Source organism: Pectinophora gossypiella, chromosome 16 (assembly GCF_024362695.1).
Source record: "Pectinophora gossypiella chromosome 16, ilPecGoss1.1, whole genome shotgun sequence".
In the NCBI taxonomy this organism is placed as follows: domain Eukaryota; kingdom Metazoa; phylum Arthropoda; class Insecta; order Lepidoptera; family Gelechiidae; genus Pectinophora; species Pectinophora gossypiella.
In genome coordinates this window covers 13,024,529-13,051,995 of record NC_065419.1, presented here as the reverse complement: position 1 = coordinate 13,051,995, position 27,467 = coordinate 13,024,529, and the positions used below count along the sequence as shown (strand labels likewise).

At 37.9% G+C, this 27,467-nt stretch overlaps 1 protein-coding gene across 5 annotated transcripts in view; it reads right to left on the bottom strand.

Annotated features, from left to right (window-relative positions):
• LOC126373787 (atypical protein kinase C) overlaps positions 1-27,467 on the bottom strand; it is a 322,244-nt gene that overhangs the window by 55,750 nt on the left and 239,027 nt on the right. The window lies entirely within an intron of this gene.

Here is a 27,467-nt window from a genome sequence, read left to right as displayed (position 1 = left end):
CTTTATTTCAACAATCGCAGACCGAGCGCGTTAACCGCTGCGCCACCGAGCTCCTCCGCAAATCTATTTAAATCTTTTCAAATGTTGTTTAAGGTAACCCGGTGTGGGTTTTATATGGTCGCAACCCGATGAAGTTTTAGTTTGCGGCTATGGTGAACCAGTCTTGGTTGATATTGTCACCCCTCCTATTTCGGCGCCCGGTGCGGTGGCACACCTCGCTCCGCCCTAGGGTCGCCACTGAGCCTTTCTATGTATGTCAAAAAGTATGCTGGTTGCGCAACCAATTTGTATGTATTTAAATTTATATAAGTAGTTCTATTTTAATTTTATTTATTTATTTTACTTTTATTTGTTTTTTTTTATTTATTTATAGTAGATATTTATTATTTTATACAAGATGTTGCACTGTCCCGCACCAAATTGTAATAATGTTTCCTATCCACTGGTTGCCTGGAAGAAATTGCTGCTTAGCAATAAGGCCGCCAGATTGTACTGTATCTATCATCATCTGTGTTAATTTGTTTTGTATGCTGTGTGCAATAAAGTATATTTGATTTGATTTGTTGCCGGCAACCGAAACCCGAATAATAGAGTAGAATATAAATTGTTTATTATAAAAGGACTCCACACACAAAAACCATAACGAAAAAGCAAGAAAGGAATTAATATGTTTCCGCTGGTGGCGCAACCTTGCTGTCCTGGTGAGAAAACCTTAATTTTATTTAAGCTTTGTTAAAAAGGTCACATTGAAGCAATTCATCTGCAAAAGCATAATTTAAATTTGACATTTGCGCATTTAAAAGTAAACTAATGTCAAATAGCAATATTGTTTTTTTTTTTAATAAGGGTTATGGCCTGGAATCAAGTCCTTTGAGCCAAGTCTTCGTTTCGTGATTGTTTTTTATATTTATTATTTATGAGTTTCGAAACTATTAAATCAATTCACAAATTCACAGATGTGGCATTTCGCTATTGTCCTAGTTAATAATAATTGTTATGTCTTATATGTATTTGTTTCAGTCGCATTGGTTTTTACTGTAATGGCTGAATGTAAAATTGTAAAAAAAAATAATAGTTTATCGTAAATAATAAATTCAACATTCTAATCTTATGTAGTTTAAAATATCCCACTGCTGGGCAATGAACTTCTACTTCCTTCTTTCCAATAAGTACACGATATTTAACATTAACACAACATACATCAAACAAAGAAGACAACAACATTACTTATTTTAGTATTTCCAACTAAAATTAACCATATTAACCAGCACCCATGAGTCAAAATTGAACAAACTGTAAATTATTACCTTTCTCCTTCTTTCCAATGGTCATCGTCTGTTCTATCCGTAAAGGTTTCTTCGGTTCACACAGAAATATAAAACAGTCAAGCAAACAGTCTTGGTCCTTTCTATACACCATCGTGCACTTCAGGTTAACATATCTTGAAACACACTAATCTTACTAATCTACCAAAATATCCTGAAACTGTCAAACATTATAACTTGAAACCTGACAGATAGTTTCTGTTTATTTTGTGAAATGTGACGTCACACGAAGCTCAACATGGCCGCCAGTGTTTCGGGTCTTGTAATATACACTACGAATAAATATTATTATAAATAAATATTATATATATTCGTAGAATACACAGATGAAAAATCGCATTCTTATAAGGTAAAAATAAAATATTTAAAAATGATCTTAATAAAAAAACCTATTGGATAATTATCGTTAAATGATAAATTACCATATCCGACATATTTCATATTTTATTGTTACAACTGCAAATTAGCCAATTATATTCCCTAGAGGGACAGTAAAAACCCTTTTAAGAACCATTAAAGGTATTTACCAACCAGATTAGAAAAGCTCATAATTTCGGTGCGGACCGCGACAGCGCACTGTGGAATATTTGGGTGTGTTTCGGATCAAAAATCTGTAACTCCGTCAATTTTAAAGATAGAGCGATGTAATTTTGCACTAATATAAAGGAATATATAAAAATTCATATAAGTAATGTTTGGTGAATTGAAATTACGCGTAATTTTTTTTATTAAATAAAGAAAACTCACAATCGTTTAAAATTCTATATATTTATTGAAATTTATATTTTTAGTTATATTATCTTACCTGTATTTCTCAACACTAATTACTCAATTAACATAACTTATCATATTAATGATAAAATAAAATAAAAAATGGTACAGTACCTATAGCTATACATTATGCTAAACATAGAAATGAATCAAAATTTTCTTAATATTATTAATTTAACTAGCTATGTAATAGGGTTTCTTGTTAGGTTCATTCCCATTTACACCTGGTAATATGGTGGAAATATTGGACAGTTTCTTTCATCTGTAACGTTCCTGAGATACAGATATTGTGCTTTAGATAGTTCCAAGTCGATGAAAACACTGAATGCTTCTTCATCTGTAAGCGTTTTGATTATTTTTGCGTTATCAAAGTGATTCAAAACGAAAAGCTTTTTTTCAGCATCAGCCAACCTTAATTCTTCAACTAGTTTTGCTTCCGTTCCTTCTCCCATAGAACGCAATCCTTGAAGATATCCGCCCAGAATGTGCTCCAAACCATATTCGTTCATCAAAATAGTGTTTCTTCTTTTTTTGCTTGATTCTGAAGAATCTCCATAATTATGTCACACACGATTGAGTCTGTTGACACGTTTTCTGATGTAGATATAGTCACGGAATATTCAGAATCCAGCCAATTTGTGTTATTTTTTAAAAATATATTCTTATTGCGTGCTGCTTCTTTCCAGCGTCTATTAAACGCAGGGATGATAGTCTGTTGAATTTTACCAATTATAAAACATATATTGTCTTCTGATACTTGTTTTTCCTCCAAATATGTCGAAAGTGCCGCAGTCGTTTTACCGCCTTCTATATAAGATTCTATTAATTCACGTTTACTACAGTTAAAAGTAGACATTTTGAAGAGTAAAATAGCCGTACTATACGAAAATACCACTGAAATTGTAATGGAAACATATTTTGTTACCTCCCTTTATATATTGTTTCAGAATGTGTGAATTAATTCAGATATCTATTTTCTCATGGAAAATGACACCAAAATGATAAAAACTTAACAATATAAAATAATCAATTGATAAACTATACCACAAAGTATTGTTAAATCAAGTCAACCACGAAACCGCAATTGATAGCAATTTCCGTACCCTGACTAGGATTCGATTTTATCTCATATCTCCAAAGTTCGCAAAAAATCGCAGCTAATTTTTATATATGTTGTTGATAAGTAACTAAACTATCAATTAACATTAAATTCAAAGCACCGGTAAACGCCGGTAAATGTTAAAAGCTTCGACGAAGTTGAAGAAAACCTTTTTTTTCCTCCATTTCTTCTTTAATTTTTTTTACGTATATATTCGTATTAAAAACAATCAATTTAATTTGTCTAAATTTTCCGATAAATAAGCTTTTCAAAAATATATAATACCATATACCTTTCATTTTAAGTTTTAAAACTATCTGACTTTGAAAATCGTCAATGAGGAACTTGATATTTCCCAATTTCATGAACCTTAACTTTACCACATGAAAACAACTACTTTCACCAAATATAATATGAATTGCGCTACAGAATATGAATCTTCGACTTTCGAACTATTATATTACATTGATAGAAGGACCTATTTCAATTAGTGAAAAAATGAATTTTGATACGCGTTTGTTCTACCATATTCCATAGTGCAGCGTACCGTAATTCCAGTACCAAGGGAATAATCTGATTGGCTGTTTTCCAACCTTCAGTTGGGATATTTCGGTAGATTAGTGTGTTTAGGTATTTTGGTTCGTAGTAATATTCTCTACCTTAACCTAGACGGAGAAGTGAGCCATCGGAACGGTAAAGCATGACGGAAGGGGGCAAGTCACAGGGACTGTAACCTGGAACCTGACAGAGGGCAGCAGTAACGCCAGTACTATTCAGAGAAGGAGGACAGGAGTCCTAGTACGCCTTTGAAATAGACTACTCTGGGCGTCAGACAGAATAGTGTGTACTTTTTTGTGCAATTATAGTTAAGTTTTTTTTATATACCCTCTCCGCCTGTTCAACAGGACAAATTAACCTATGTTTGTTAATTGAACTGCAAGTCTCACCAAATGTCAAATATGTTAGTGCGACAGAGTCCTAAAGTAGGTACATTTATTGCTCATGACTGTACCCTGGAATAAACGGTAATGCCGAGACACTACTAGTTAATCACTTCACACCATTCACACTATCACCATGCTCGAGAGGAGAATAATAAAAAAATATATCTTGAACACAGAGCACACAGATCGGGCATATAAACACGAATGATGTCCGTCACACAATATTGACACATATTGTTAGGCGTGGTTCACACTAGGGGAAACACAAAAACACAAACATTTTACGTGCAATCTTTGATCTTGGTGTTCCATTTGTTTTTTTTTTGTTTTGTGTATTGATTTCCGTGTGGTTTCTGTCCTGTGTTGAATGTAATGTACCTGTCTGTACCTGTGTGTCTGTGGTGTCCGGGAGTAATAAATGTTTCTTTCTTTCTTTCAATTTTTAGATCATGACCTACAAAAAATACAAATATACTTTATTGCACCAAAATAAAAGGAAATATTTACAAAATACTCTTAACTAGGTTTATTTACTTGGTTTATTTATCAATTTAATATTATATTATAAAGTTAGTACTCGTACAATAGAGACCTATAAATAATTCGATTGCTTTTTTGTTTACGTACCCTATGGCAAATGGCGGCCTAATCGCTTAAAGCGATTTCTTCCAGACAACCATAAGGCGAGGAATATGTAAAAATCCCTACTACCTTCCTCTACGACCTACTTTTGCTTATTGATTGATAAATATCACCGACAGACACTACTCACGCCCGAATTTTCTAATGGGGTGGGCAGAGACACAAGCCGTAAAAAGATACATGGTAATAACCAAGTGTGGTAGGAACCTGTGTTATACTTATGTAGGAATGAAATGCCGAAGCAATATTGCTACTTGACATTTGTGTGCATTGCGCACTTACTTTTATATGCGCAAATCTCAAATCGCAATATTGCTTCTTTCAGATGAATTGCTTCGATGTGGCCTTTTTGACCCCCAAGCCCATACCGAAAGATACTTTTTTTTCTTAGGCTCACCAAGTCTTACTTGTCATTTACGATACGTTTGGCATCATCATCATCAGCCCATGCGGATTGATGGTTATTCACGACGGCTAATGTAGCCGGGACCAACGGCTTAACGTGCCTTCCGAAGCACGGAGGAGCTCGAGATAAAAACTTTCTTTTTTTTGTGGTCACCCATCCTATGACCGGCCTTTGCGAAAGTTGCTTAACTTCAACAATCGCAGACCGAGCGCGTTTACCGCTGCGCCACCGAGCTTCTCGTTTGGCATAATAAACCACAATATGTTCACATGTTGTGAGAAAAAAACTTTCAAATTTTATTGCATATGAGTACTTACCTTTATAACAGCAGGTGTCCTACTATCCTCAATATCATCAAGGACTACGGGTGGGGGGGTGTCTAGCCTAAATTTATCAACTGCTGTTATCAGTGATTGAATACCTATCAATAATGCCTATCAATCGACGCGTGGTTTTGATCATTCATGACTTACTTTCTTCGCTTTGATAATCTATAACTAGCTACATGGCCCCGATTCCTGCAGACACATCCTAATTTTATTTTAAGTTATACTTGTCATTTTCTTATCCGCCGAAAAGGAAAGGGACAGGTAATCGATAGGCATAAAATTTATGAAACACGTCAATTTTAGGCAGAAATTTTAAAAAGTCCTCCCTAAATTTTATATTGGCCAACAACCTGACAGAATGAAGTTGACAGCGCACGTCAAACGTGCTGCATAACATATCACCGAGATGCCTATTGCATTAGTCCGGGTTATTCATACGTTTTAAAATTATCAGTTGACAATCATCCATCCCTTTCTTTATCAGTGTATAAGAAAATGACAGGCACCATTGTACGTATTTAAGGGTTCGATTCCCGGTGGGGACATATCACAAAAATCACTTTGTGATCTCTAGTTTGGTATTAACATAACAGGCTGATCACCTGATTGTCCGAAAGTAAGATAATCCGTGCTTCGGAAGGCACGTTAAGCCGTTGGTCCCGGTTACTACTTACTGATGTAAGTGTGTAGTCGTTACATGAGCCATGTCAGGTTCCTCTGGCGGCTTAATAAAATGAAATGAAATGAAATTTATTCTCCCTAATAACCCTGAGACCAGGGTTGATGAGGCTGGTATTCCACTTCACAACCCACACGATAAAAAGAAGACCTCTATTAAGTAAAGACTTACAGACCGACGAAGAAACTCGTAACTTAGACGCTTACCTGAAACAAAAATATTTTTAAGTTAATTCGTTTCGGGTTCGGAGTAGGAGTCTGCTTAAGTTTCATTATTCATCGTCATCACACATAAACAGCCTATATACGGGGTAGGCACCCACTGCTGGGCACAGGCCTCCCCTCAATCAACCGGAGGGGGTATGGAGCTTACTCCACCACGCTGCTCCAATGCGGGTTGGTGGAAGTGTCTTTACTGCTAATAGTCGGAATCATCTTACTTTTTCGGACGATCAGGTGATTTAAGCCTGAAAAGTCCTTCAGCAAAGGACAGTCTCACGAAGTGATTGCGACAATGTCCCCATCGGGAATCGAACCCGGACCTCCAGATCGTGAGCCTAACGCTCTAACCACTAAACCACGGAGGCTGTTATCATCGTCATCACCTTTCATTATTTCATTAATCATCATCAAGAAAAAAAGTACATAAGACATAGCTGTATAGACATAGTTCCCTTTGCCTCGCCCTTCGGGGAAAACCAAAACAAAAAAAAAGTATCAATAGACGACATCTCCAATACAACTAAACTACAGTAAGCTTGAAACACAATGAGCCGGAGTAATCACATCTGACGATCAATTGTTCCGGTTGATAGCAGAATAGCAGATTGTTTAGAACATAGTATTGACGACGCTTCAGCTAAATCAGTAGTTTGCAAGTGTTAAGTTCCTGTTGAGATTGAAATACCTTGACAGTTAGATCCTGTTACAACTAGGAATACATACCTAAAAAGTCTTTTAAAAACACAGAGAGAGCTGATCGTTAGTGATTTTTTTTCAGACGTGACTTATTGTAGATTGGTTGCAAATGGCATCAACTACTTGGCCGGACAAATGGGGAGCGCTGACGGCTCTCACCCGAATATCGTCAGTGAGGGTGTTAGTCCCTAATGAGTAGGAAGAGACACAAGTAAATGTAAAGTTTCAAAAACACATCCTTCTGTATGTTTTTACGTCAAGAATCTTCTTCTTATGGTGTGGGTTGTGAGGTGGATTATCAACCTCAGTAACCTTGGTGTCAGGGTCATTGAGCCGCTATAGGCCCCTGATATGACTCATGTAACGATTACTCACTTACATCAGTAAGTAGTAACCGGGACCAACGGCTTACCGTGCCTTCCGAACACAACCAGGTGATCAACCTGTAATGTTAGGACATTCTCACAAAGATTTGATGCTTCGGAGGGCACGTTAAGCCGTTGGGCCCGGCTATTAGCCGTAAAAGAGCCATATCAGGGCCATATAGTAACCCTGTCACCAGGTATGATGAGGTTGGTAATCCACCTCATAACCCACACGATAGAAGAAGAAGAATAACTTCATTCAACTACATGATTAGTTTATGTATGTATTAAATAATTAAGTAAAGAAAGCGTTCTACATAATTTATGTATGGTACTTATCTCAGAAGTAAGTCAGATTAACCACTAAAGATTTTTATAGAAATTTTCCGATATTGGTTTGCATTTAAATTTTGATAAATGCGAGTTGTTTTTGCAGGATTCTTTAATGGGCCAAGCGAGTGTTAGAATTATTTCGGAATTCAATGCACTTGCTCCCGGTATTAAAGTGGTGAGCAAAGATTCCCTTCGGCTGTTGGGTGCTCCCTTATTGGAGGAATCTATCCCAGGTTTCGTGGATGAGCAGCTCGTTAAATTTGCACAGTCCTCTGATCGGCTTTATAAAATTAACGCACATATGGCATTGTTTGTTATTAGATTTTGTTTGTTTGTGCCCAAGTTCACGTATTTTATGAGATGCTCTTTGTTGTGGTGGTTCCCGGAGCAGCTGGAAAAAATGGATTATGCAGTTCGGGAGCTGCTCTCGAGAATTTTGAATTGTCAAATGGATGACGGTGCTTGGGACCTGGCTTCTCTCCCGGTGAGGTTTGGAGGCATTGGCGTGAGAAAAATCTCGGCTGTTGCTCTTCCTGCATTTTTGTCCTCTGCTTACGCTTCTACCTTGCTATGCGGAAAGATACTTAACCCTTTTTCGGGTTCCGTGCAGGTTTTTGGTGTGGCGGAGGCCACGAGTGCTTGGAGTTCGTTGCGGCCTGGTGATCTGCCTTTGAACCAGTTTTCGCAGAAGCAGTGGGATGAACCTTTGTGTAAAAAGGTTCAGCAAAATCTGGTTGCGAGTTGCGCCACTGCGGAGGATCGCTCTCGTCTTTTGGCCCTGTATGAGAGGGAGTCGGGTTTTTGGCTACAGGCGCTTCCTTCGGTGAATGTGGGTACACTTCTTGACGACGTCACGCTGTCCCTTGCTATTGGGCTTCGCTTGGGGGTGCAAATAAATCAGCCACATCTGTGTCGATGCGGAGCCTTAGTCAATGATTTGGGGCGCCATGGTTTGTCATGTCTGAGGAGTGCGGGTCGGATACCTCGTCATGCCTCCTTAAATGACATAATACGCAGGGCTCTTTCTTCTATAGGAGTCCCGTCCATTCTGGAGCCCAGTGGAATTATTCGCGCTGATGGCAAACGTCCGGATGGGTTGACGTTGGTTCCGTGGAGCATGGGTCGTTGTCTCGTATGGGATGCGACTTGTGTTGACTCTCTGGCACCTTCTCATGTACCTTCGACCTCTGTTAGGGCAGGTGCTGCGGCCCAGGCAGCGGAGGAGGGGAAGAGAAGGAAATATGTGGGTTTAAGTGGGTCGTATATCTTTTTGCCATTCGCAGTGGAGACGATGGGTCCGTGGGGTCCTGAGGCGAAATTATTTTTGAGTGACATTTCGGCGCGTCTCATTGAGGCAACTGGCGATCCGAGAGCTGGCAGTTATTTTGCGCAGAGGATAGGCCTGGCAGTTCAGAGGGGGAATGCTGCCAGCGTTTTGGGCGCTCTGCCTCAGTGCGGCGCGCTGGAGGAGATCTTCTATTTATAATAAGTTCGTATTGTTAATATTGTTATTTTTTGAAATCACATATGGTAAACATTATACGACATTCCTGTTTAATAAACGGTTACATATTACAACATCGAAACTTAAAATACATTTGTTTAAATTACCCATGCTCAATACGTCTTAACTCAATATATCGAATAGATTAAAATACCGACAATCACATCGAAGTCTAAAACATCTAATAGGTATCTAAAGGTCAATTGCTTAAAACGTCGAAAGATCAAAATACCAAGTTTTAATAGATCTAAGTTTAAAATCCTGTATGAGGTTTACCCTCATTTTTTAGGGTAGAAATATACGAAACGCAACTAATGATGGACTAATGTTATGGGTGATAGGCTGATCCCTTATCACCATAAGGTTCATCATATCCATCTTTGGACTTCGTATCAACAGTGGCTGCAAGTTGTCTTTGATTACTTGTGGCTCTGCCCACCCCATTAGGGATTACGGGCCTGAGTTTATGTATGTATGTATACGAAACGCGAAACCTAAATTAACATATACGACCATAAGTGTACGAGATACGTTTTAGTTTCCAAATACACTGTAGAACATAGTGTAGCGGAAACGAATAGGCATCCTCTTGGAAACAAAGATAAACTTAACTGTAATAGTGTTGTCAAAAGGTCGATAGCTCGACTGTCGATAGTTTACTTTAAAAAGCAACACTAGTTGAAGCTAACGATCGACGGCGCTTAGAGCTTGACGCCAAGCGCGATGAATTGAAAGCCCGACCGCTTAGAGCGATCAATTATACATATTTAAATGGTGTACTCACATGCCCGCTATGTGTGAGGATCTTTTCCAATAAGATTGGCTATATAAGCCACATGCGAGCACATGAACGTCGGAGTTGAAGCAGTCGCCGTAGCCGAAAACGGCTGGATCACATCATCAATATTGCTTCTATCGTATCAATTTTGCGTACAAGAGCGTAACAGCAGATGTATATCGCACTGAACCTTTTCTAAGGACATCTCCAATTTGGTCAATGTACGATAAGCTGCAAAAGTCCAATCAGTTTCTTGCAAAGTAATAAATTAACTAGTTGCACTTAACACCTGGTTATATGTCGTTTCTGTAATAGACCAAAAACATCTAAAAAAACATACATTTTATAATTATGACAACTCTTCTTTATCGTGTGGGTTGTGAGATGGAGTACCAATCTCATCAACTCTGGTGTCAGGGTTACTATTGAGCCGCCAAAAGCCCCTCACATGGCTCATAACATAAGTAAGTAAGTAATATATTTATTTCCTCTACAAATAACATTGTCCTTATAATAGTTTACAATCATTTTATAACATGAACAATAACAACTAATGGTTCATAATTTGACCACTGTTGACAAATAATTCGCTGGGCTCAGTGACTGAATTTTTGTTCTTTGATGGTACGTCTTTCTAGGTCTTCCTCTGTCAGCCCTACCACCAACCTGCGCTTTATATACTGCTTTCGTAAACCTATTATAGTCACTAATACCCTGCATTTTATAAGGTTTGGTTATATACAACTTGTCGATAGTTGACGTCCTATCGAGCATCGCTAGCGACTAAGTTTCAGGTACACCGGTAAACCCGGTACGGTACCGGTATAATTCCCGGTACAGACCGCTATAACTTCCCTCGGGTCCGGAAGTCTAATCCCGACTTTTATCGATGCTGCTTTTAAACGACCAAGTCGGATGCAAGTAGATAAAATTGTTGAGAGTTGCAGTTGGTTGTTAGTTTCTTGTAGCAATTTGGCGGGAATTTATTTTGTATTTTTTTTTAGTAATTACCTAATTTGAGCTGAGCGGACCAACATTCTACCGCATAATTCAGTTTTATATGGAATTAATAATCACTGTTACAGAACAGATTCATTTCCCGACTGCGACAAACAAAAAGGAGAGTTATTATTCTATTCATTTGAAAGATTCTGATGACGTTATCAGTAGAATTCGACGCGTAATGTCTATGGTGCCATCCATAGACATTTCGCGTCATACTGATGACGTCATCAGAATTTTTCAAATAACAGAAGAATATATAAAAGCCCGACAAGTGCGACTCAGAACCGAGGGTTCCTATATCTTAGGCTTTGACTTTGCCGTTGAAAAACGATTGTCTCCATACATCGATATAGGTCGCGATTAGTTTACCAACCGCAAATAAGGACAACGAATTAATGTTTTTTTTTTATTTGTGCTGTAAATATAAAACTTTTCTCGCGGCCAAATTCCATGATTCTAGGTCTATGGGAAGTGGGAAGAAGATTAAATTATAACTAAAATTTGGAACGGCCTCTGTGGTCCAGTGGTTGAGCGTTGTGCTCACCATCCGGAGGTCCCAGGTTCGAATCCCGGTGGGGACAAATCACAAAAATCATTTTGTGATCCCTAGTTTGGTTAGGAAATTACAGGCTGATCACCTGATTGTCCAAAAGTAAGATAATTTGTGCTTCGGAAGGCACGTTAAGCCGTTGGTCCTGGTTACTACTTACTGATGTATGTACGTAGTCGTTACATGAGTTATATCAGGGGAATATGGCGGCTGAATAATAACCCTAACACCAGTGTTGATAATCCACCTCACAACCCACACGATAGAGAGAGATCAAGTTGGAGAGTACATTCCTTCGCCGACTTTTACTAAATTACCTGGATTATAAGCAACTGAACCAATTCTATGTTTTCTCTTTACCAGCAGACCAGTATAAAAGCCATATTGGTACTCCCAGTCCAATCAGAATGCCAATAAATATCGGAGTAGGGGCGGGCGCAGTGGCAGAGCCAAATTACTTCCACATTCATCTATCAGCCACATCACAGATGAGCCAGCCACAGACACTTCGTAACTAGAGTTGCCATATCTAAAATCATTCAACCAGTACATGAAGTGTGTCCGAGTTTACAACACGCACATTATTTTGAACACACAGTAAATACTTACCGTGTTTACACTTGCATAACCGCTGTAGTGTATTCGCCTCAATATAATTAATATACAGGGTGAGGGATGATTCAGGCCATGATCCTGAGTTAATATCAATTTTCCGTCGCAAAAGTATGGAACTGAAAATATTAAAAAAAAAACCGAAATTTTTCATGAAGTCCACTAGTAAACATTATGCACTTGATATTAACTCAGAATCATGGTCTGAATCATCCCCTCAGTATTCGTTACGGTGTCACTAACACCCATACCTACTTGTATGGCTATCTGTATGCTTGCACGGGGTATTAGTGACATGGTAACGAATACTGAGAGGGATGATTCAGCTCATTATTTTGAGTTAATATCAAGTGGATTTGCCACCGCAAAAGTATAGAATTAAAAATGCCTGGTATATTAAAAAACATGAATTTTGCGACGGATTCCACTTGATACTCGTATTAACTCAGAATCATGGTCTGAATCATCCCCCTTACTATTCGTTACGATGTCACTAATACCATGATAATTTAAATATCGGCTCGCTGCTACACACTACGTTTTCACTCCACCCCCGTACATACCAGTACAGTACTTTTTAATCGTGGCCACCGCGTAGGGCATTGCCCGAGATGACAGAATATATTATATGAATCGATTATATCGATGAAGTATTTTATAATATAAGACATATTTATTTTTTATTTTAACCTTTTTCTTTTTTATGTTTCAAAATACTATTATAACTAATATATCTTCTTTACGATTATTATTAATGAAATAAAGAGATAAAAATAAACCGAATGGAAATTCACCATAGGCTTCGTCAGTACCAAAATTCATATTCAAAAAATAAATAAATGGTAAATCACATTGAAATCATACATAATAAAATCCGCACAAGCTTCGTCAAAAATGATTAATTAAAATTAAATTTATATTTTATTTTTATATATAAATATATTTAATAAAACCTAAGTGTATTACAATGATGTAGTTATGTAAACACTACAACCGCCAGCTACTCGATAGTGTTAGCTCGTTTTTTTCACAGGGTCCGCTTGCGTATTGAAGAAATTGACAGGTCAGGTTTTTTATTAACTGCGAGAGAATAAGCGTGTTTGTAGATAAAATATCTCTCCTATAAATCTAAGTCCTAAGTGTGTCACAGTGACATCTGGCCGCAGACTCCAAGTTGACCGCGACACTTAGTCACTGCGTGGTTTGAACACATTAGAGAGAGAAATATGAAATATCTGCGCATAAATCAACTGAGCTTTGGGAGGATAGAATCAGAATCATTTATTCAACGTCTTCTATCGTGTGGGTTGTGAGGTGAATTACCAACGTCATCAACCCTGGTTTCAAAGGCTCCTAATATGGCTCATGTAACGACTACGTAATTACATCTGTAAGTAGTAACCGGGACCAACGGCTTAACGTGCCTGCCGAATCATGGATCTTCTTACTTTTGGACAATCTGGTGATCAGCCTGTAATGTCCTAACTAAACTAGGGATCACAAAGTGATTTTTGGGACAAATCCCCACCGGGATTCGAACCCAGAACCTGGATCGTAAGCCCAACGCTCAACCACTGGACCACGGAGGCCTTTCAACGTAATTATCTTAGATGAAATATGTATGTTTTTGTAGGTGTTTTTGGTCTATTACAGAAACGACATGTAACCAGGAGGTCTTAAGTGCAACCAGTTAATTACTTTGCAAGAAACTGATTGGACTTTTGCAGCTTATCGTTCCTCTTGACTACCCCAATTGGGATATAGTTGTGAGATTGTTATGTTTGCAAAGAGGACGAGCTTCAGAATTAAAAATGAAATATTTGCCCATAAATCACCCAAGCTGTTAGATACATTAGATAATGAAAACCTCCCGTTGACGGCATTTACATAATTCCTCGGGGTAAAAGAAAAATCACATCAGTTGAGGTACCTAAAAAAGTCTTTTAAAAACACAGAGAGAGGTGATCGTTAGTGATTTTTTTTCAGACGTGACTTATTGTAGATTGGTTGCAAATGGCATCAACTACTTGGCCGGACAAATGGGGAGCGCTGACGGCTCTCACCCGAAAATGGTCAGTGAGGGTGTTAGTCCCTAATGAGTAGGAAGAGACACAAGTAAATGTAAAGTTTCAAAAACACATCCTTCTGTATGTTTTTACGTCAAGAATCTTCGTCTTATCGTGTGGGTTGTGAGGTGGAATACCAGCCTCATCAACCTTAGTGACAGGGTATTGATTGAGCCGCCAAAGGCCCCTGACATGGCTCATGTAGCGATTACTCACTTACATCAGTAAGTAGTAACAGAAGTAGTAGTGTAAGAAGAAAAAAAAAGAAGAGAAGTAGTAACGTTAAGAATGGGAAGTCCAGAAAACAAGGTGTTAGTGACACCGTGCCGAATAATGAGGGGGATGATTCAGCTCATAATTCTGAGTTGATATCAAGTGGAATTTTCCGTCGCAAAATTCATGTCTTTTTTGTGTTTTCATTTAAATATTTTCAGTTTCATACTTTTGGGCTCCACTTGGTAGCAACTTAGATTCATGGTCTAAATCATCCCTCAAAGTTTTTGTTACGGTGTCAATAACACTCTGTATATTACTGTATAATCAAACGCTTAGTACAGAAACGCGCCAACACGTTCACAGCCATGTCCACGGTGGGATTTTTGTGTAAAAAATAAGGTACATAATTATTTTCTTTAATTTATTTTAAAGACTTAAATTATTTTAATATTTAACAGCGCTTCTAGTCTATATAAAAATACTTTGGTCATTAAAAAATATATATATGAGAACCGCGTTGGGCGTGCTTTATTGATGCTGATAATTGGGAAGTTTAGGTTCGTTCGATTCATACCAGTTTCTTTTAAATGCAACTTTCTACAGCAGTAAGAGCGTTTCACACTGCTACGTTTAGTTTTAAGCAAATTTTTAAGAGGATTTCGAGTATATTTTATTGATTTAAATTTATGTTGTAATTTTAATCTAAAATTCAAAAAGAGGTAGAACATCGGTAACTCTTGACTCTAGCTTCCAAAACACACGGTTTCATTTCAATTATTATCCATCACGTACTTTATCCAATCAAGATACGGACTTACTGCTGTGAAAGCAATCTTCCTATTGTATCCACAGCAGCCCACGCCAACGATCTTCCCGTGGTATATGAGAGGCGCCCCTTCATCTATTAGCTGCACCCTTTGCACTTTATCATCAGTATAATTAATATTGCTGTTACATGTAGTTCTAATACACACAATGGCAGCTTTAATATATACATTGTCACTATGAGGACATGTCGCTATTATCGCGTCCTTTATTTGTAGCCCTCTCATTTGATCTTCTTGAAGCTGCTCGCGTGCTTTGTCCAAGTTAGACAAGTCTTTTACCGTCATTCCCAGACCAGCATTTACCACAGAGTGACCTATTAGACTCCGATAGTCTATTGCTGATAGTTTCCCAAAGACCTGCACTGGGACAGCTTCGACTTTCAAAAGCCCTATATCATTAAATGACGTCGTCTTCTTATGTCCCGGATGAGGTATGATTTCAAGAACTTTAGTGTAGTACGTGGTTGCGTTGGGATCAACAGTGAAGTTGCTGTAGATGATTCTTCTGTCAGTGACTTGTGTGTTTCGTTCTCCGATGCAGAAGGCTGATGAGAGAACCCAGGTAGCTGATAGGAGGGATCCGGTGCAGAGTCTGTAGATCCTGACGCCTAATTTCGTGATTTCGACGTCTGTAGTCGGGCCCATAGCGACGACATACGGGTATTTGTTCTCAGTCTCTTCACCAGATCTGACTACAGGCACGGTAACATTCACGACGAAATTTTCTGAGAATTTAGTCACTTTTCGTAAGGCCTCATTCCATTCTGTATTGTTGTCGTCGTCGAAGGCGAAGACTATTTTGTGACGTGCGACTTTCTTTTTCGCAAAACTGTCGCTGTTCAGTGCTACCAGGAGACAAGTCACCGTCATCACATTTGTGTTCATGACTCCCAAAATCTTCAAGTCTTTTATATACTTTACGAAATGTACAGTTAGTTTTGATATATATTGCTGTTTCAATTTATGTTTACGATTTTTGACGTTTGAATGGGTTTTCTTATCAAAGTTTTAAAGTTATATAAATTCAGTTGCAGATTTGGCAGTACTGCCCGAACACTTTCATTATTCATCACTTTTATTATCATGAATGGGCGAATGTTTGTAAAACTCGACTTAATGATCGTGTGCTTTATATTTATAACTCATCTCTCTAGCGTTATCCGGTTTTCACAGGGTCCGGTTTTTTACAGAAGCGACTGCCTGTCTGACCTTACAACCCGCGAAAGGAAAATCAGGCTAATATAGGTTAGGTCACATACACATAGGTTTCCTTCATTGCTGAGCACATGATAATCATTTACGATTCAAATGTGAATTCGAAAACGAATTCGAAAATCATTGGTTTAGGCCCATGCTGGGATTCGAACCTGCGACGTCATAGTGAGAGTCAAACGTTCATCCAACGGGGCTACCATGGCTGCTTGTGTCCTTTATGGTCTATTATTTTGCACGAAAATTCCACTTGTTATCAACTTAGAACCATGGTCTGAATCATCTTCCCCAGTATTTTGTATCGCATAACTATAGAATTGAAAATAATAAAAAAAAAACACATGAATTTTGCGACGGAAAATTTCACTTGATATAAACTCAGAATCATGGTCTGAATCATCCCCGTCAGTATTCGTTACGATGTCATTAACACCCTCTATATAATGAAACAGGACAGTTATTTATTTCTAAACATTTCCATTGTTCTGGAAACTCTGGTAAACTTGCGGAACAGCGGGTGGTGTGGTGATCGACATATTTTACTGGTCATCCATCAACGACGGCTCTACTAATCACCAGTGAGCAGGGTCGCATTTAGAGGGATTTGCTGAGTAGCTATTTTCTTAATGTCCGTCGGCAGTCATCGTATTTCCCGCTTAGGGACGGTACTGTAAAGTATCGGCGTCCGAAGGACGTAATATAAGATCCCGACGACCCGATTGCTCTAGACATAGAAGGGGTCAATCAGCTCGCGACACCAAACACTTCAGCACCCCGATACCGACCCCGCCGGCGTGGTCGACGATTTCCCTCAATCAGCGCTTATCGCTATCAACCCACTAAGGTATAAATATTTTTCCTCTCAGACGACGCCCTGAGCCGAGGTTCGCGCCCAACTGGACACCCTCCCTGTTGTCTAAAACGTTGTACCGGATGAGAGACTTCAGCGCACCCCATTTGTCCGGCCAAGTAGTTAATGCCATCTGCGGCAAATCTACAATAAATCACGTCAAAAAAAAAATGCCTCAAAACCCCTAAGTACGCGCCTGCGTACCTTTATTCGTTCATTAGTATACGCATGTTCGGTCGAGCGAACGCGAACATTTCTGTTCCTTTAGCTTTTGTTATTCTGTACAATTGTGTCACTTACATTCATGTTCAAGTTAGTTTGCAAGTAATTTATTTTCGCTTATTACTTGTTTTTCCTTTTGAAAAAACGAAAAGAAACAGTAGATTTTGTAATTATGTTTCATTTGAAACAGATTCTTCTGAAGTATAACTACTTCCTATAAAAACCCCGACCAATAGGTATCGTTCACTACTCATCAACCTCATCAACCCTAGTATCTGGGTTATCGAGCTACGGTAGACCCCTGACATGGCTAATGTAATGACTACACACTTAAATAGTAGCCGGAACCGATTACTTAACGTGTCACATATAGAATTCTTCTTCTATGTGTTCTTCTACGTGTGGGTTGTGAGGTGGATTACCAACCCCATCAACCTTGTTGTCAGGGTTATTATTGAGCCGCCAAAGGCCCCTGACATGGCTCATGTAACGACTACTTCCTTACATCGGTAAATAATAGCCGGGACCAACGGATTAACGTGTCCTCCGAAGAAGGGATCATTTTACTTTCCGGCCATCAGGTGATGAGCCAAACTAGTGATTGCAATGAAATTTATGTGATTATATCCCCATCGAGATTCGAACCTGGTCTTCCGGATCGTGAGCCCAATCGTTTCCGTTAATACGAATCAGGGACGAGGTATGGAATTTTAACTATTCACTTTGCAATTTCCAAAGCCAATTTCCACTCTTGGAGGTTTCTAGTCAAGAACGTGTTCAAACTTCTATCCCAACAGTTATTGGGCAACAGTCACAGAGCCACTCCAGAGCTAATCGTTTGAACTATGTCGGTGACTTAGCTCACTGTCGGAACACTTAATTTCCGATTCGGTTCCTACTAGAGTCGCCGCATAGTTCCCCTCCATACCATGTTAGGCGACTTTGAATTTGTTGACTAGTCGACTGTTGTACATGCATACATATGTATGTAAATACTGAGTTTATGTAAACTCACGCCTATTTCCCACCGGGGTAAGCAGAGACTATGGAATACCATTTGCTTCGGTCCTGAATTGAGTTGGCTTATTTATCGCGTTGCGTTGCTAATACTGCACATCAGGTAAAAGTACCCTATAAAGAAATACTACTTCACCGCCTTATCAATAAACAAATAAATCGGCGGTGAAAAGTGCGCATAAGAATTTAACAGTTATGAAATAACTTATAAAAGGGACCCAGACCCAAACCTACGGGGTATAACGCAGAACCCTTGCCCAGGAATACGGGTGAAGACCTCAACGGTTGCAGAGGCGAAGATGGAAGCCATCGGTACGGCAATGCAGGACGGAAGGGGCAAGTCATAGGGACTGTAACCTGGAATCTGACAGAGGGCAGCAGCAGTCAGTACTATTCAGAGGCGGAGGACAGGAGTCCTAGTATGGATTTGTAATAGACTACTCTGGGGCCATACCACTTGCGTCAGACAGAGTACTGCGGGGCGGAAGGCAAGAGGGAAACCACCGACGAGAGCGTGGCTCTTAAATTGATGATGATGATGAAATAACATGATTGTGTTTTGCTTAGCTGTCAAATAATTACCGCGGAGGTCCGTGTTGCTCTACGTGCTACACACAATTACATTGTTTAAAACTTTATTGCGCCAAAATAAAAAATGGAACAGTTACAAAAGAGACTAAACTAGTAGTAGAAGTGGTTCATTTGTTATTGGTAAGGCAGGAAGGAGATATCCAAGCATAGAAATCTCACAACAGTGACTATGAAGATTCTAACAAGCCTCCATTCCGCTAGTATAGTGGGCCGGACCGTAACAGGCGCATAGGCAGCTAGTGGTCACGGTTCAATAGATTTCCCGTGCCAGCGCGGCGAGTGGTCCATTAACTCTGGGAAAGTTCTGCCTTAGTGATACACACGGATTACGAGAACGGTGAACAATTTTTTATTATTTTGTTTTAGATATATAATTTTGGGTAAGTTTTTTTTTAATGGTTTTGTGTTGTGGTGCGACGCGACCTACTCACTAACACCTTGTAGGTATAGGTTATTTATGTAATAATGACATACATAAATAACCTATACAGGCTGTTCGTGACATGCATCGTAACGAAAACTTTGAGGGATGATTCAGACCATAATTCTGAGTTGATATCAAGTGGAATTTTTCGTCGCAAAATTATTTAATAAATAATTAGTTATTTATTTTTATCAATTAAACAAAAATACCGTTACAAAAAACAATATTTTTGGACGCCTACCCGTCGATATCCTTCCTTATCACAGGAAAGCTTAAAAGCTTAGTATGATCTATTTATTAAAAACAGCCTATCACATAAAATGTACATTGCCGGTAAAGTGGCTATCAAATTTGAGAGCTGTCGAAGTTATCTGTTTGCAGGAAAAAGAGTGGGATTGAACCGGTGACAGCGTTCTCATTCAAAATGCGCGTCATTTCTATCCTCTTTCTTCCATTCCGTGGTTTAAGTAATAGTCGGATCATCTCTAGTTCTATATTTTCCATACGATTCCAGTTCAGCATAGAAGCAACCACGCCCCCCCCCTCCCTTCCCTCCCCTCTCCCTCGTTGAAAACTTTATAAGTAAGCAACTGTTATGAGCAGTGTGTCAAGCTCTCGCAACTATAAGAACGCCATCGTTCAAGTCGCGTCCAATATATCGGAAGCGAGATTAATAAGTTACGCGCTCAGACTGAAGTTGCTTCAGACGAGTTTTAAACCCACTTTTGCTATTTGTAGCTATGGAGAAGATATAATCATAAGTATCATAATATACTTATACAGGCCTCGACTTGTTTTAGAAAATCGTTTTTCGGTAAAAAAATTAATCTTACACAAATAATAATATTTATTTATTTAGTATATTTTTTTTCAAGAGGAAGGGGAGGCCTTTGCCCAGCAGTGGGATCTTGTAGGCTAGATTAGATTAGTATATTTTTGACATTGAAGTAATACTTACATATAACATATAACATAACATACTTGTGGCTCTGCTCACCCCATTAGGGATTACGGGCGTGAGTATATATATATATATGTATATGTACTCAAAGACAACTTGCAGCCACTGTTCATACGACACAAACACACACATACCAATAACACACAACAACACAACATACAACAATTATTAATTATTATTATTATTTTTAATTATTATTATTTATTATTATTATTAGTTGTTACATATAACAATTATTCTAAATTCCATGTATTGATCTCGCATGACTATGATATTTTTAAGTTGTCATTTAAATCCCTACAGTTGTGATTTCTAAATTGTAGTTTGTGATCTATTTATTTTGTAAGACATTCCAACACAATGTATATTGTTTACGTAATAAATGAAATTGAATTTGAATTGAATGAAATTGAATTGTAAAATTCGGTACTTTTATTTCTGAATAAATATTATATTACTATTATTAAATATATCTCTGACTTGGTGTGCGCGTGGAAAACAAAAAAGGGGGCGGCCCAAAGAAACCTGGCGACGCTCGGTTGACCGAGAGTTGAAAACTCTCGGCATGTCATGGATCCTTTTATCTCAACAGGGATAAAATGGATGAAATCCCTGTTGGGATAAAAGGATTAGAAGAAAAAGAAGATTCAATATATCTGTCCTCGCTTGCGTTGATCGTCTATCGTAAGATTGTAGTTGAATTAATTTAAAGTAAATGAAAAGCTGTCAGCATTCTAAGCTCAACAACGCCATCTATGTGATTTTCAAAGAACTTCAGCTGGAAAGTTCCTCATTCAAACCCAATAAAGTCGAATTCAATGATCTAGAGCCCGATGCACTAAAAGCCATAAACAATATAATAGGCTAGTTCCCAACTAGTCAAATGAGTTACTATTTACTAAACGTCAAAACACGAAATTACTATGGAATTTGTATGAAAAAGCACACTGTGACGTCATAGAAAAACGTGATAAAATGTCGGACTTATTATTAGGTTTTTCTTGATTAAAATTCATATAAATCTGTTTTTATTTAGTAATCATATATTCATAATTTATCTTGAATTTAGTACACGACGCAATTCAGTTTATCCATCTTAAAATAGGAAATTGCAAAAATATCTCCACAGAATATCTCATTGGCGCCATTAAAATTTGGCTTATCAGTATGTACCAATCGAATTTCGAGCAATAACGGCCTTATAACGTTTGAGATGATCAGATGACATTAGTAATCTATCATCGGGTACAACCCTCCAGGTTGAGCGATCAGTCACCCCCCTAAGGGGAGGGGAGCGAGGGTGAAAGTAATGACGGGATCTCGTTTAATATAGGCAAAGACAGATGTCTGGTGGTATATTATTTATGGTAGTGTGGGTGATTTATTTACATGAGTATATTTATGTATATCTCGTGGCCTGATCTTAGAATTGATCATTTCATGATGTGCTCTATCTTTTCATGAAATGGTTATATTTCATAAAATAGCCAACTTAAGTTGACCATATCGTTGAAACGTCAACGTTTAATGATATTTCAACCAACGTTTGGCCATATCATTAATGTATTAATGTAGGAATAGTCGATTAATTTCTTAGGTTCATAATTACATATTTACCTAGTCAATACTATCCATATGGAAAATTGTACAATTAAATCGATTTATCGATTATAATATCAGTCAAGTTTTAAATGTAATCGACATCAACGCCACTACTGGTGGATAATGTTACTAATTATCAATTAAATCATGAAATGATCAATTCTAAGGTCTGCCCACGACATATACACAGGCACCAAGCAAGGACATCTTAGGTCAGACTATTTATTACATCGTTAAATATGAAATACGAGACTCCCGATATTTCGACATTGTTTTTTTTCTTAAAATTTATTGTGGGTTTATTCTGATTAAAATATACCATCGTACTTACAGATTTGTGTTTAATGACGGATGTTTGCGACTGATGATCCAGATATTTTAACACTGCTACAATTTTCTTCTCCGACGAGTTCAGAATGTAGACTAAACTTAGATTGACAGAGAATCATAATGCTAGTGCAACAAACTTCTATAGTACACATTGTTAAGGCTCAAGTTAGCTTGAAGCTTAGGTTTCAAGCCACCTCGCTTGGATCAGCGCACGCCTGGCTGGGTTTAGTGTACCTTTACAGCCACGCTGTGAGCGGGGGCGGGCGCGGCAAATACAAACATATGGCGACGTATGAAAGCGTTCACGTAGAAGTGTTGTTGAGTGATATACACTCTTCTTCTTCTTCTATAGTGTCAGGGTTATTATTGAGCCGCCAAAGGCCCCTGACATGGCTCATGTAACGACTACTTACTTACATCAGTAAGTAGGCCCGGGAGGGGCCTTATTTTTTCCTAAAAAGTAGCACGGAGAATACTTCACCGACAAAAGCGTGAAGAAATGGAATCGCTTGCGCACCCGCTATTTCACCCGCGCGTTTGCTATAAACAGTTTGCTTTTCCCGCGCCCGTCGGCAATGTGATGAGGTTTAGTGTTCACTTTGTTTAACTTAGCCTAACTTAGTTCTGACTTAGAGGCAGTTAGCTGAAGGAATTTCGTATCTTTAACAACGAATGATAACACTTGAATGTATTATAGCAACATAATACATTATACGTCAATGTTTGATATTATTATGTTTGTTTATGTACACTAGCAGCTCAGAGCTGATGCGTGTACTTCACTGCACTTGTATTTAAGATTGTTATTTTCTATTATCAATGTTCATGTGGTAAATATTATGGTATGGTATTGTGGTATTAGTAGTAGATTATATAAGACTAGAGATTTTTTTCGCGCTTACGAAATCTACCTTATATTTAGTTTAAAAACATTTTTAATCATTAATTTTACTTTTTTTTATTTATATAATAAAAAAAATAAAATTCGAATTCGCCTAACACCTCTCCATCATTATTTTCACATTAAGCAGCATTGAATATTAATTTACTTTCCTTTCGACTCGGATTACGGCATGAAATAATAGAAAAATACAGACTAAAAAAACGGAGTTCAATGGAACTGATGAATCATAAAATTGGTGCCGTGTCAATTGTTTTGGGAATTGGGATGCCTTTTTTATTTTTTCCATTTCATTGTTAGCCAGTTTTTGAGGCCACACTTAAATTAATGCAGATTTTTTTTATTTTTCTCACGAATTTAGCCGTAGATATAATGCTAGTTAGGATATTGATGAAGATATGAACTCAAAGAGGAAGACCTTGAAAGACGTACATTGACCAATTGGGGATGTTCTTGAAAATGTTTAGTACGATCTACTATGAACCGGCGTTCGTGTATATTTAAAACGATTGATAAATTTGAAGGAAGCAAGAGAAGTTCAGGACCGAAATAAATGGAATTCCTTAATCTCTGCTTACTCCGGCTTGAAATAAGTGTGACTTTATATATGTATGAACTCAAAACTGTCCGGCTTTTGTTGTCAGCGTATTTGAAACGTCCACAATTTCACTCTTTATCTTCAATTTCATAAGAGTACAAACAGGAAAGTAAAAGTAACCGCACTTTTAAAAGGGTCAACAGCTGCAAAATAATGATAAGCTTTTACGAAGGGTCTTCATATCACACAATGTCAAATACTGGCTGTATTAACTTCCAGCTCATATCGCAAACATGGCGATTTAAAAAACAAAGTGTCAAAGGACCATTGACCTTGTATTGACGGCCTAAACCAACATGCGGGCAATTTGATCAACTTTTTTATTTTTAATTGACGGGATGACATGGCGGGGAAAAAGCCTGGGCAGGGACGCGTTGCATTGGTAAATTGACTTTATTTAATACAGTGATCGGGAGGTCAGTTTGTGAAGTGTACATTTTTGTTTTTACTGTTATATTTTTTAAATAGTTTTGCGTTTCTCTACTATCTCACTAGATAACTGACAATGCGAACTAAGGTCAAACACGTTTACCTATAATTCGTTAAATATTGCTTGATTATTGATTATTTGTTAGCCGGACAGATACTATCTATGTATATTTAAAATCCATTGCGAAAGAGACAGCAGGTAAATATATTCTTATTACGGCCACAGAATAAATAATATGTTACAACTGTCAATTTAATCCATCTATTTAAAAAGTATGACAATTGGGTAGTTTCGTAGGTCAAAGATAAATTATGAATTTCTAACTACAAAATAAAAACAGATCTAAAGATAACAAAAACGTTTTCGTTTTTCTATTTAACTTATTTATGAATCTTAATAATCTTAGTTTTAATTTAGAAGTTAATTTCTGTTTAAGTTTTATACATATTTAATTATATATAAATATATATACACTTAGATATATAAGTTTGTTGTTGTAATTACGAATGTTGTGTGTACCTGTAATTGGAGCACATATACAAAAACTAATTTAAGACTTGTATTGTATAACTTTACAATATGTGTACTGTTGGTATACCTATCTAAATAAAATAAAATAAAAAGTAATAAGTGAGACATTTTGTCACGTTTTTCTATGACGACACAGGTTGCTTTTTCATAAAAATTCCATAGTAATTTCGTGGTTTGAAGTTTAGTAAAAAGTAACTTTTGGCAAGTCTAATATTTCATATTTTTAATTGGTAATAATATTGCGGCCTCCGCGGTCAAGTGGTTGAGCGCCGGGGTCATGATCCGGAGGACCCGGGTTCGAATCCCGATGGGCACGTATCACAAAAATCACTTTAGGACTTAATGTTCCCTAGTTTGGTTAGGACATTACAGGCTGATCACCTGATTGTCCGAAAATAAGTTGATCCGTGCTTCGGAAGGCACGTTAAGCCGTTGGTCCTGTTTACGACTTACTGATGTAAGTGCGTAATCGTTATATGAGTCATGTCAGGGGCCTTTGGCGGCTCAATAATATTCCTGACACCAGGGTTGATGAGGTTGGTAATTCACCTCACAACCCACACGATAGAAGAAGAATATATTAATCTCATCATTTTCCTAAATCCATCTCTGGTTACGAGAAAGCGAGCTTACAGTTCGATTCATATTTAAAAAGTTCGTGAAAGTTGTGGGTACTGCAGCTCTGGGGCGCAAGTTGGCAACTCCGTTACAGCGGTGTAGAAGCGCGGTTGAACCGCTGCATTTATAAAATCTACAAGCATAATAGTAGGTACTTTTATAGATAAACTCACGTTCATTATGGACCTAATCGGGCTGGCAGAGCCACAAGTAATGAGAAGGCACGGGGCAATTTTTGTCGTATCTAGTTCTAAGATGGATATGATGAACGTAATGGTGACAGAATTCTATTAGGAAGGGAGGCAATTCTTTTTCCCGATTCTATTTTTACGATATGCTTAGGAATATAAGCAGTTTTTATGTTTCAGATTAGCTTCATATCTTCGTCAAGCAAAGAAGCAATGTAATTGTTGGTGGAGAAATAACCAGAATCGAATCACATAAAGAGTCTTCAAACCTAACCTACCTAACGACTATATTGGTACAGAAGTACATCCATCGCAAGATGAATTAGTATCCACCACCCACGCTTCACCGAGTTTTCTGTTAAGATAAGATTCTTTATTTGCCATAAATGCAGAGTGACAGATGATACAAAAAATATAGTTTACCATGCATTTAAATTACATAAATCATGCAAAATTTATAAAATTTAAAATATAAAAGTGTCAATACAAAGGTCCTATTATGAAATTAATTGTTGTACAGATTTAAATAAATGTCATTAAATTAAATCACATAAACCAAATTCAAATACACTAATGAACTGTGCTAAGCCGTATAATAAATAGTCGTGTGTTAGTGACAATTGCACTTTAGATGTATTAATGACTCATTGGTGCAAGGCGGGTACCGGGAATCAAACAGTTTGAGAAACAAGCCTTTAACACATTGCCCGGAAGCTCGGTTTGATTCTCCAGGAAGTTTAGGGTTTTAAACACGACGCCGACGGTTGATGAGGTTGGTATTCCACCTCAACCCACACGATAAGAAGAGAGAAAAGTAGGGTTTCAAAAATGGCAAATCGTCTAAAATCCCGCCCGTCTGCACAGCCTACGCTACAGCTCGCCTTGGGGCGACTTATTAATTTACGTTTCATTCCAAGATCAAAGCACTCAATATCTGCTCCTGTTCAGATCCATCCATTTATAAAATATGTAGGTACCTATTTTACGTCATACGGTAAATTAAAGGCAATGTTTTATAGTACGTAGGTTTTGTAGTAAGGTATGGCTAAGCTACCATTTAAAATAAAAACGCAATTTAAAAAATTAAACCGACTTACTAATCTGTCAAATAAAAAGAAAGAAATAATAATTTGTTGAACACAGTGTTAAAATCTCAATTCTGAAGTCGGCGTAATCAGCAACCTTCGTCACCTGCAAATGCTGCACCGTGGTTATTTTACCTATGGCAACGGGTGGAGCAGTCGTGGAACCAACCCACAAAGCCGCCGAGCAACTTAAGAGCTGTGGCAGCCCAGTTGGTAGAACGCTTGCCTCTCACTTTGAGGTCGCTGGTTCGAGTCCAGCACGGGTCTAAACTAATGATTGTCGAATTTGTTTTCGAATTCATGTTTTGATCATAAATGATTATCATGTGTTCGTCGGTGAAGGAAAACATCGTGAGGGAAGGAATTAACGACAAATGCATTTTCGGAGGTATGTGACCTAACCTGTATTGGGCTGGTTTTCCCTTCGCGGGTTGGAAGGTTAGACAGGCAGTCACTTTTGTAAAACCGGACCTGTCAAATCTTTAGGTTAGGTAAGCGGACTGTGTGAAAAACGGGATAGAGAGATGATGAACGGGTGG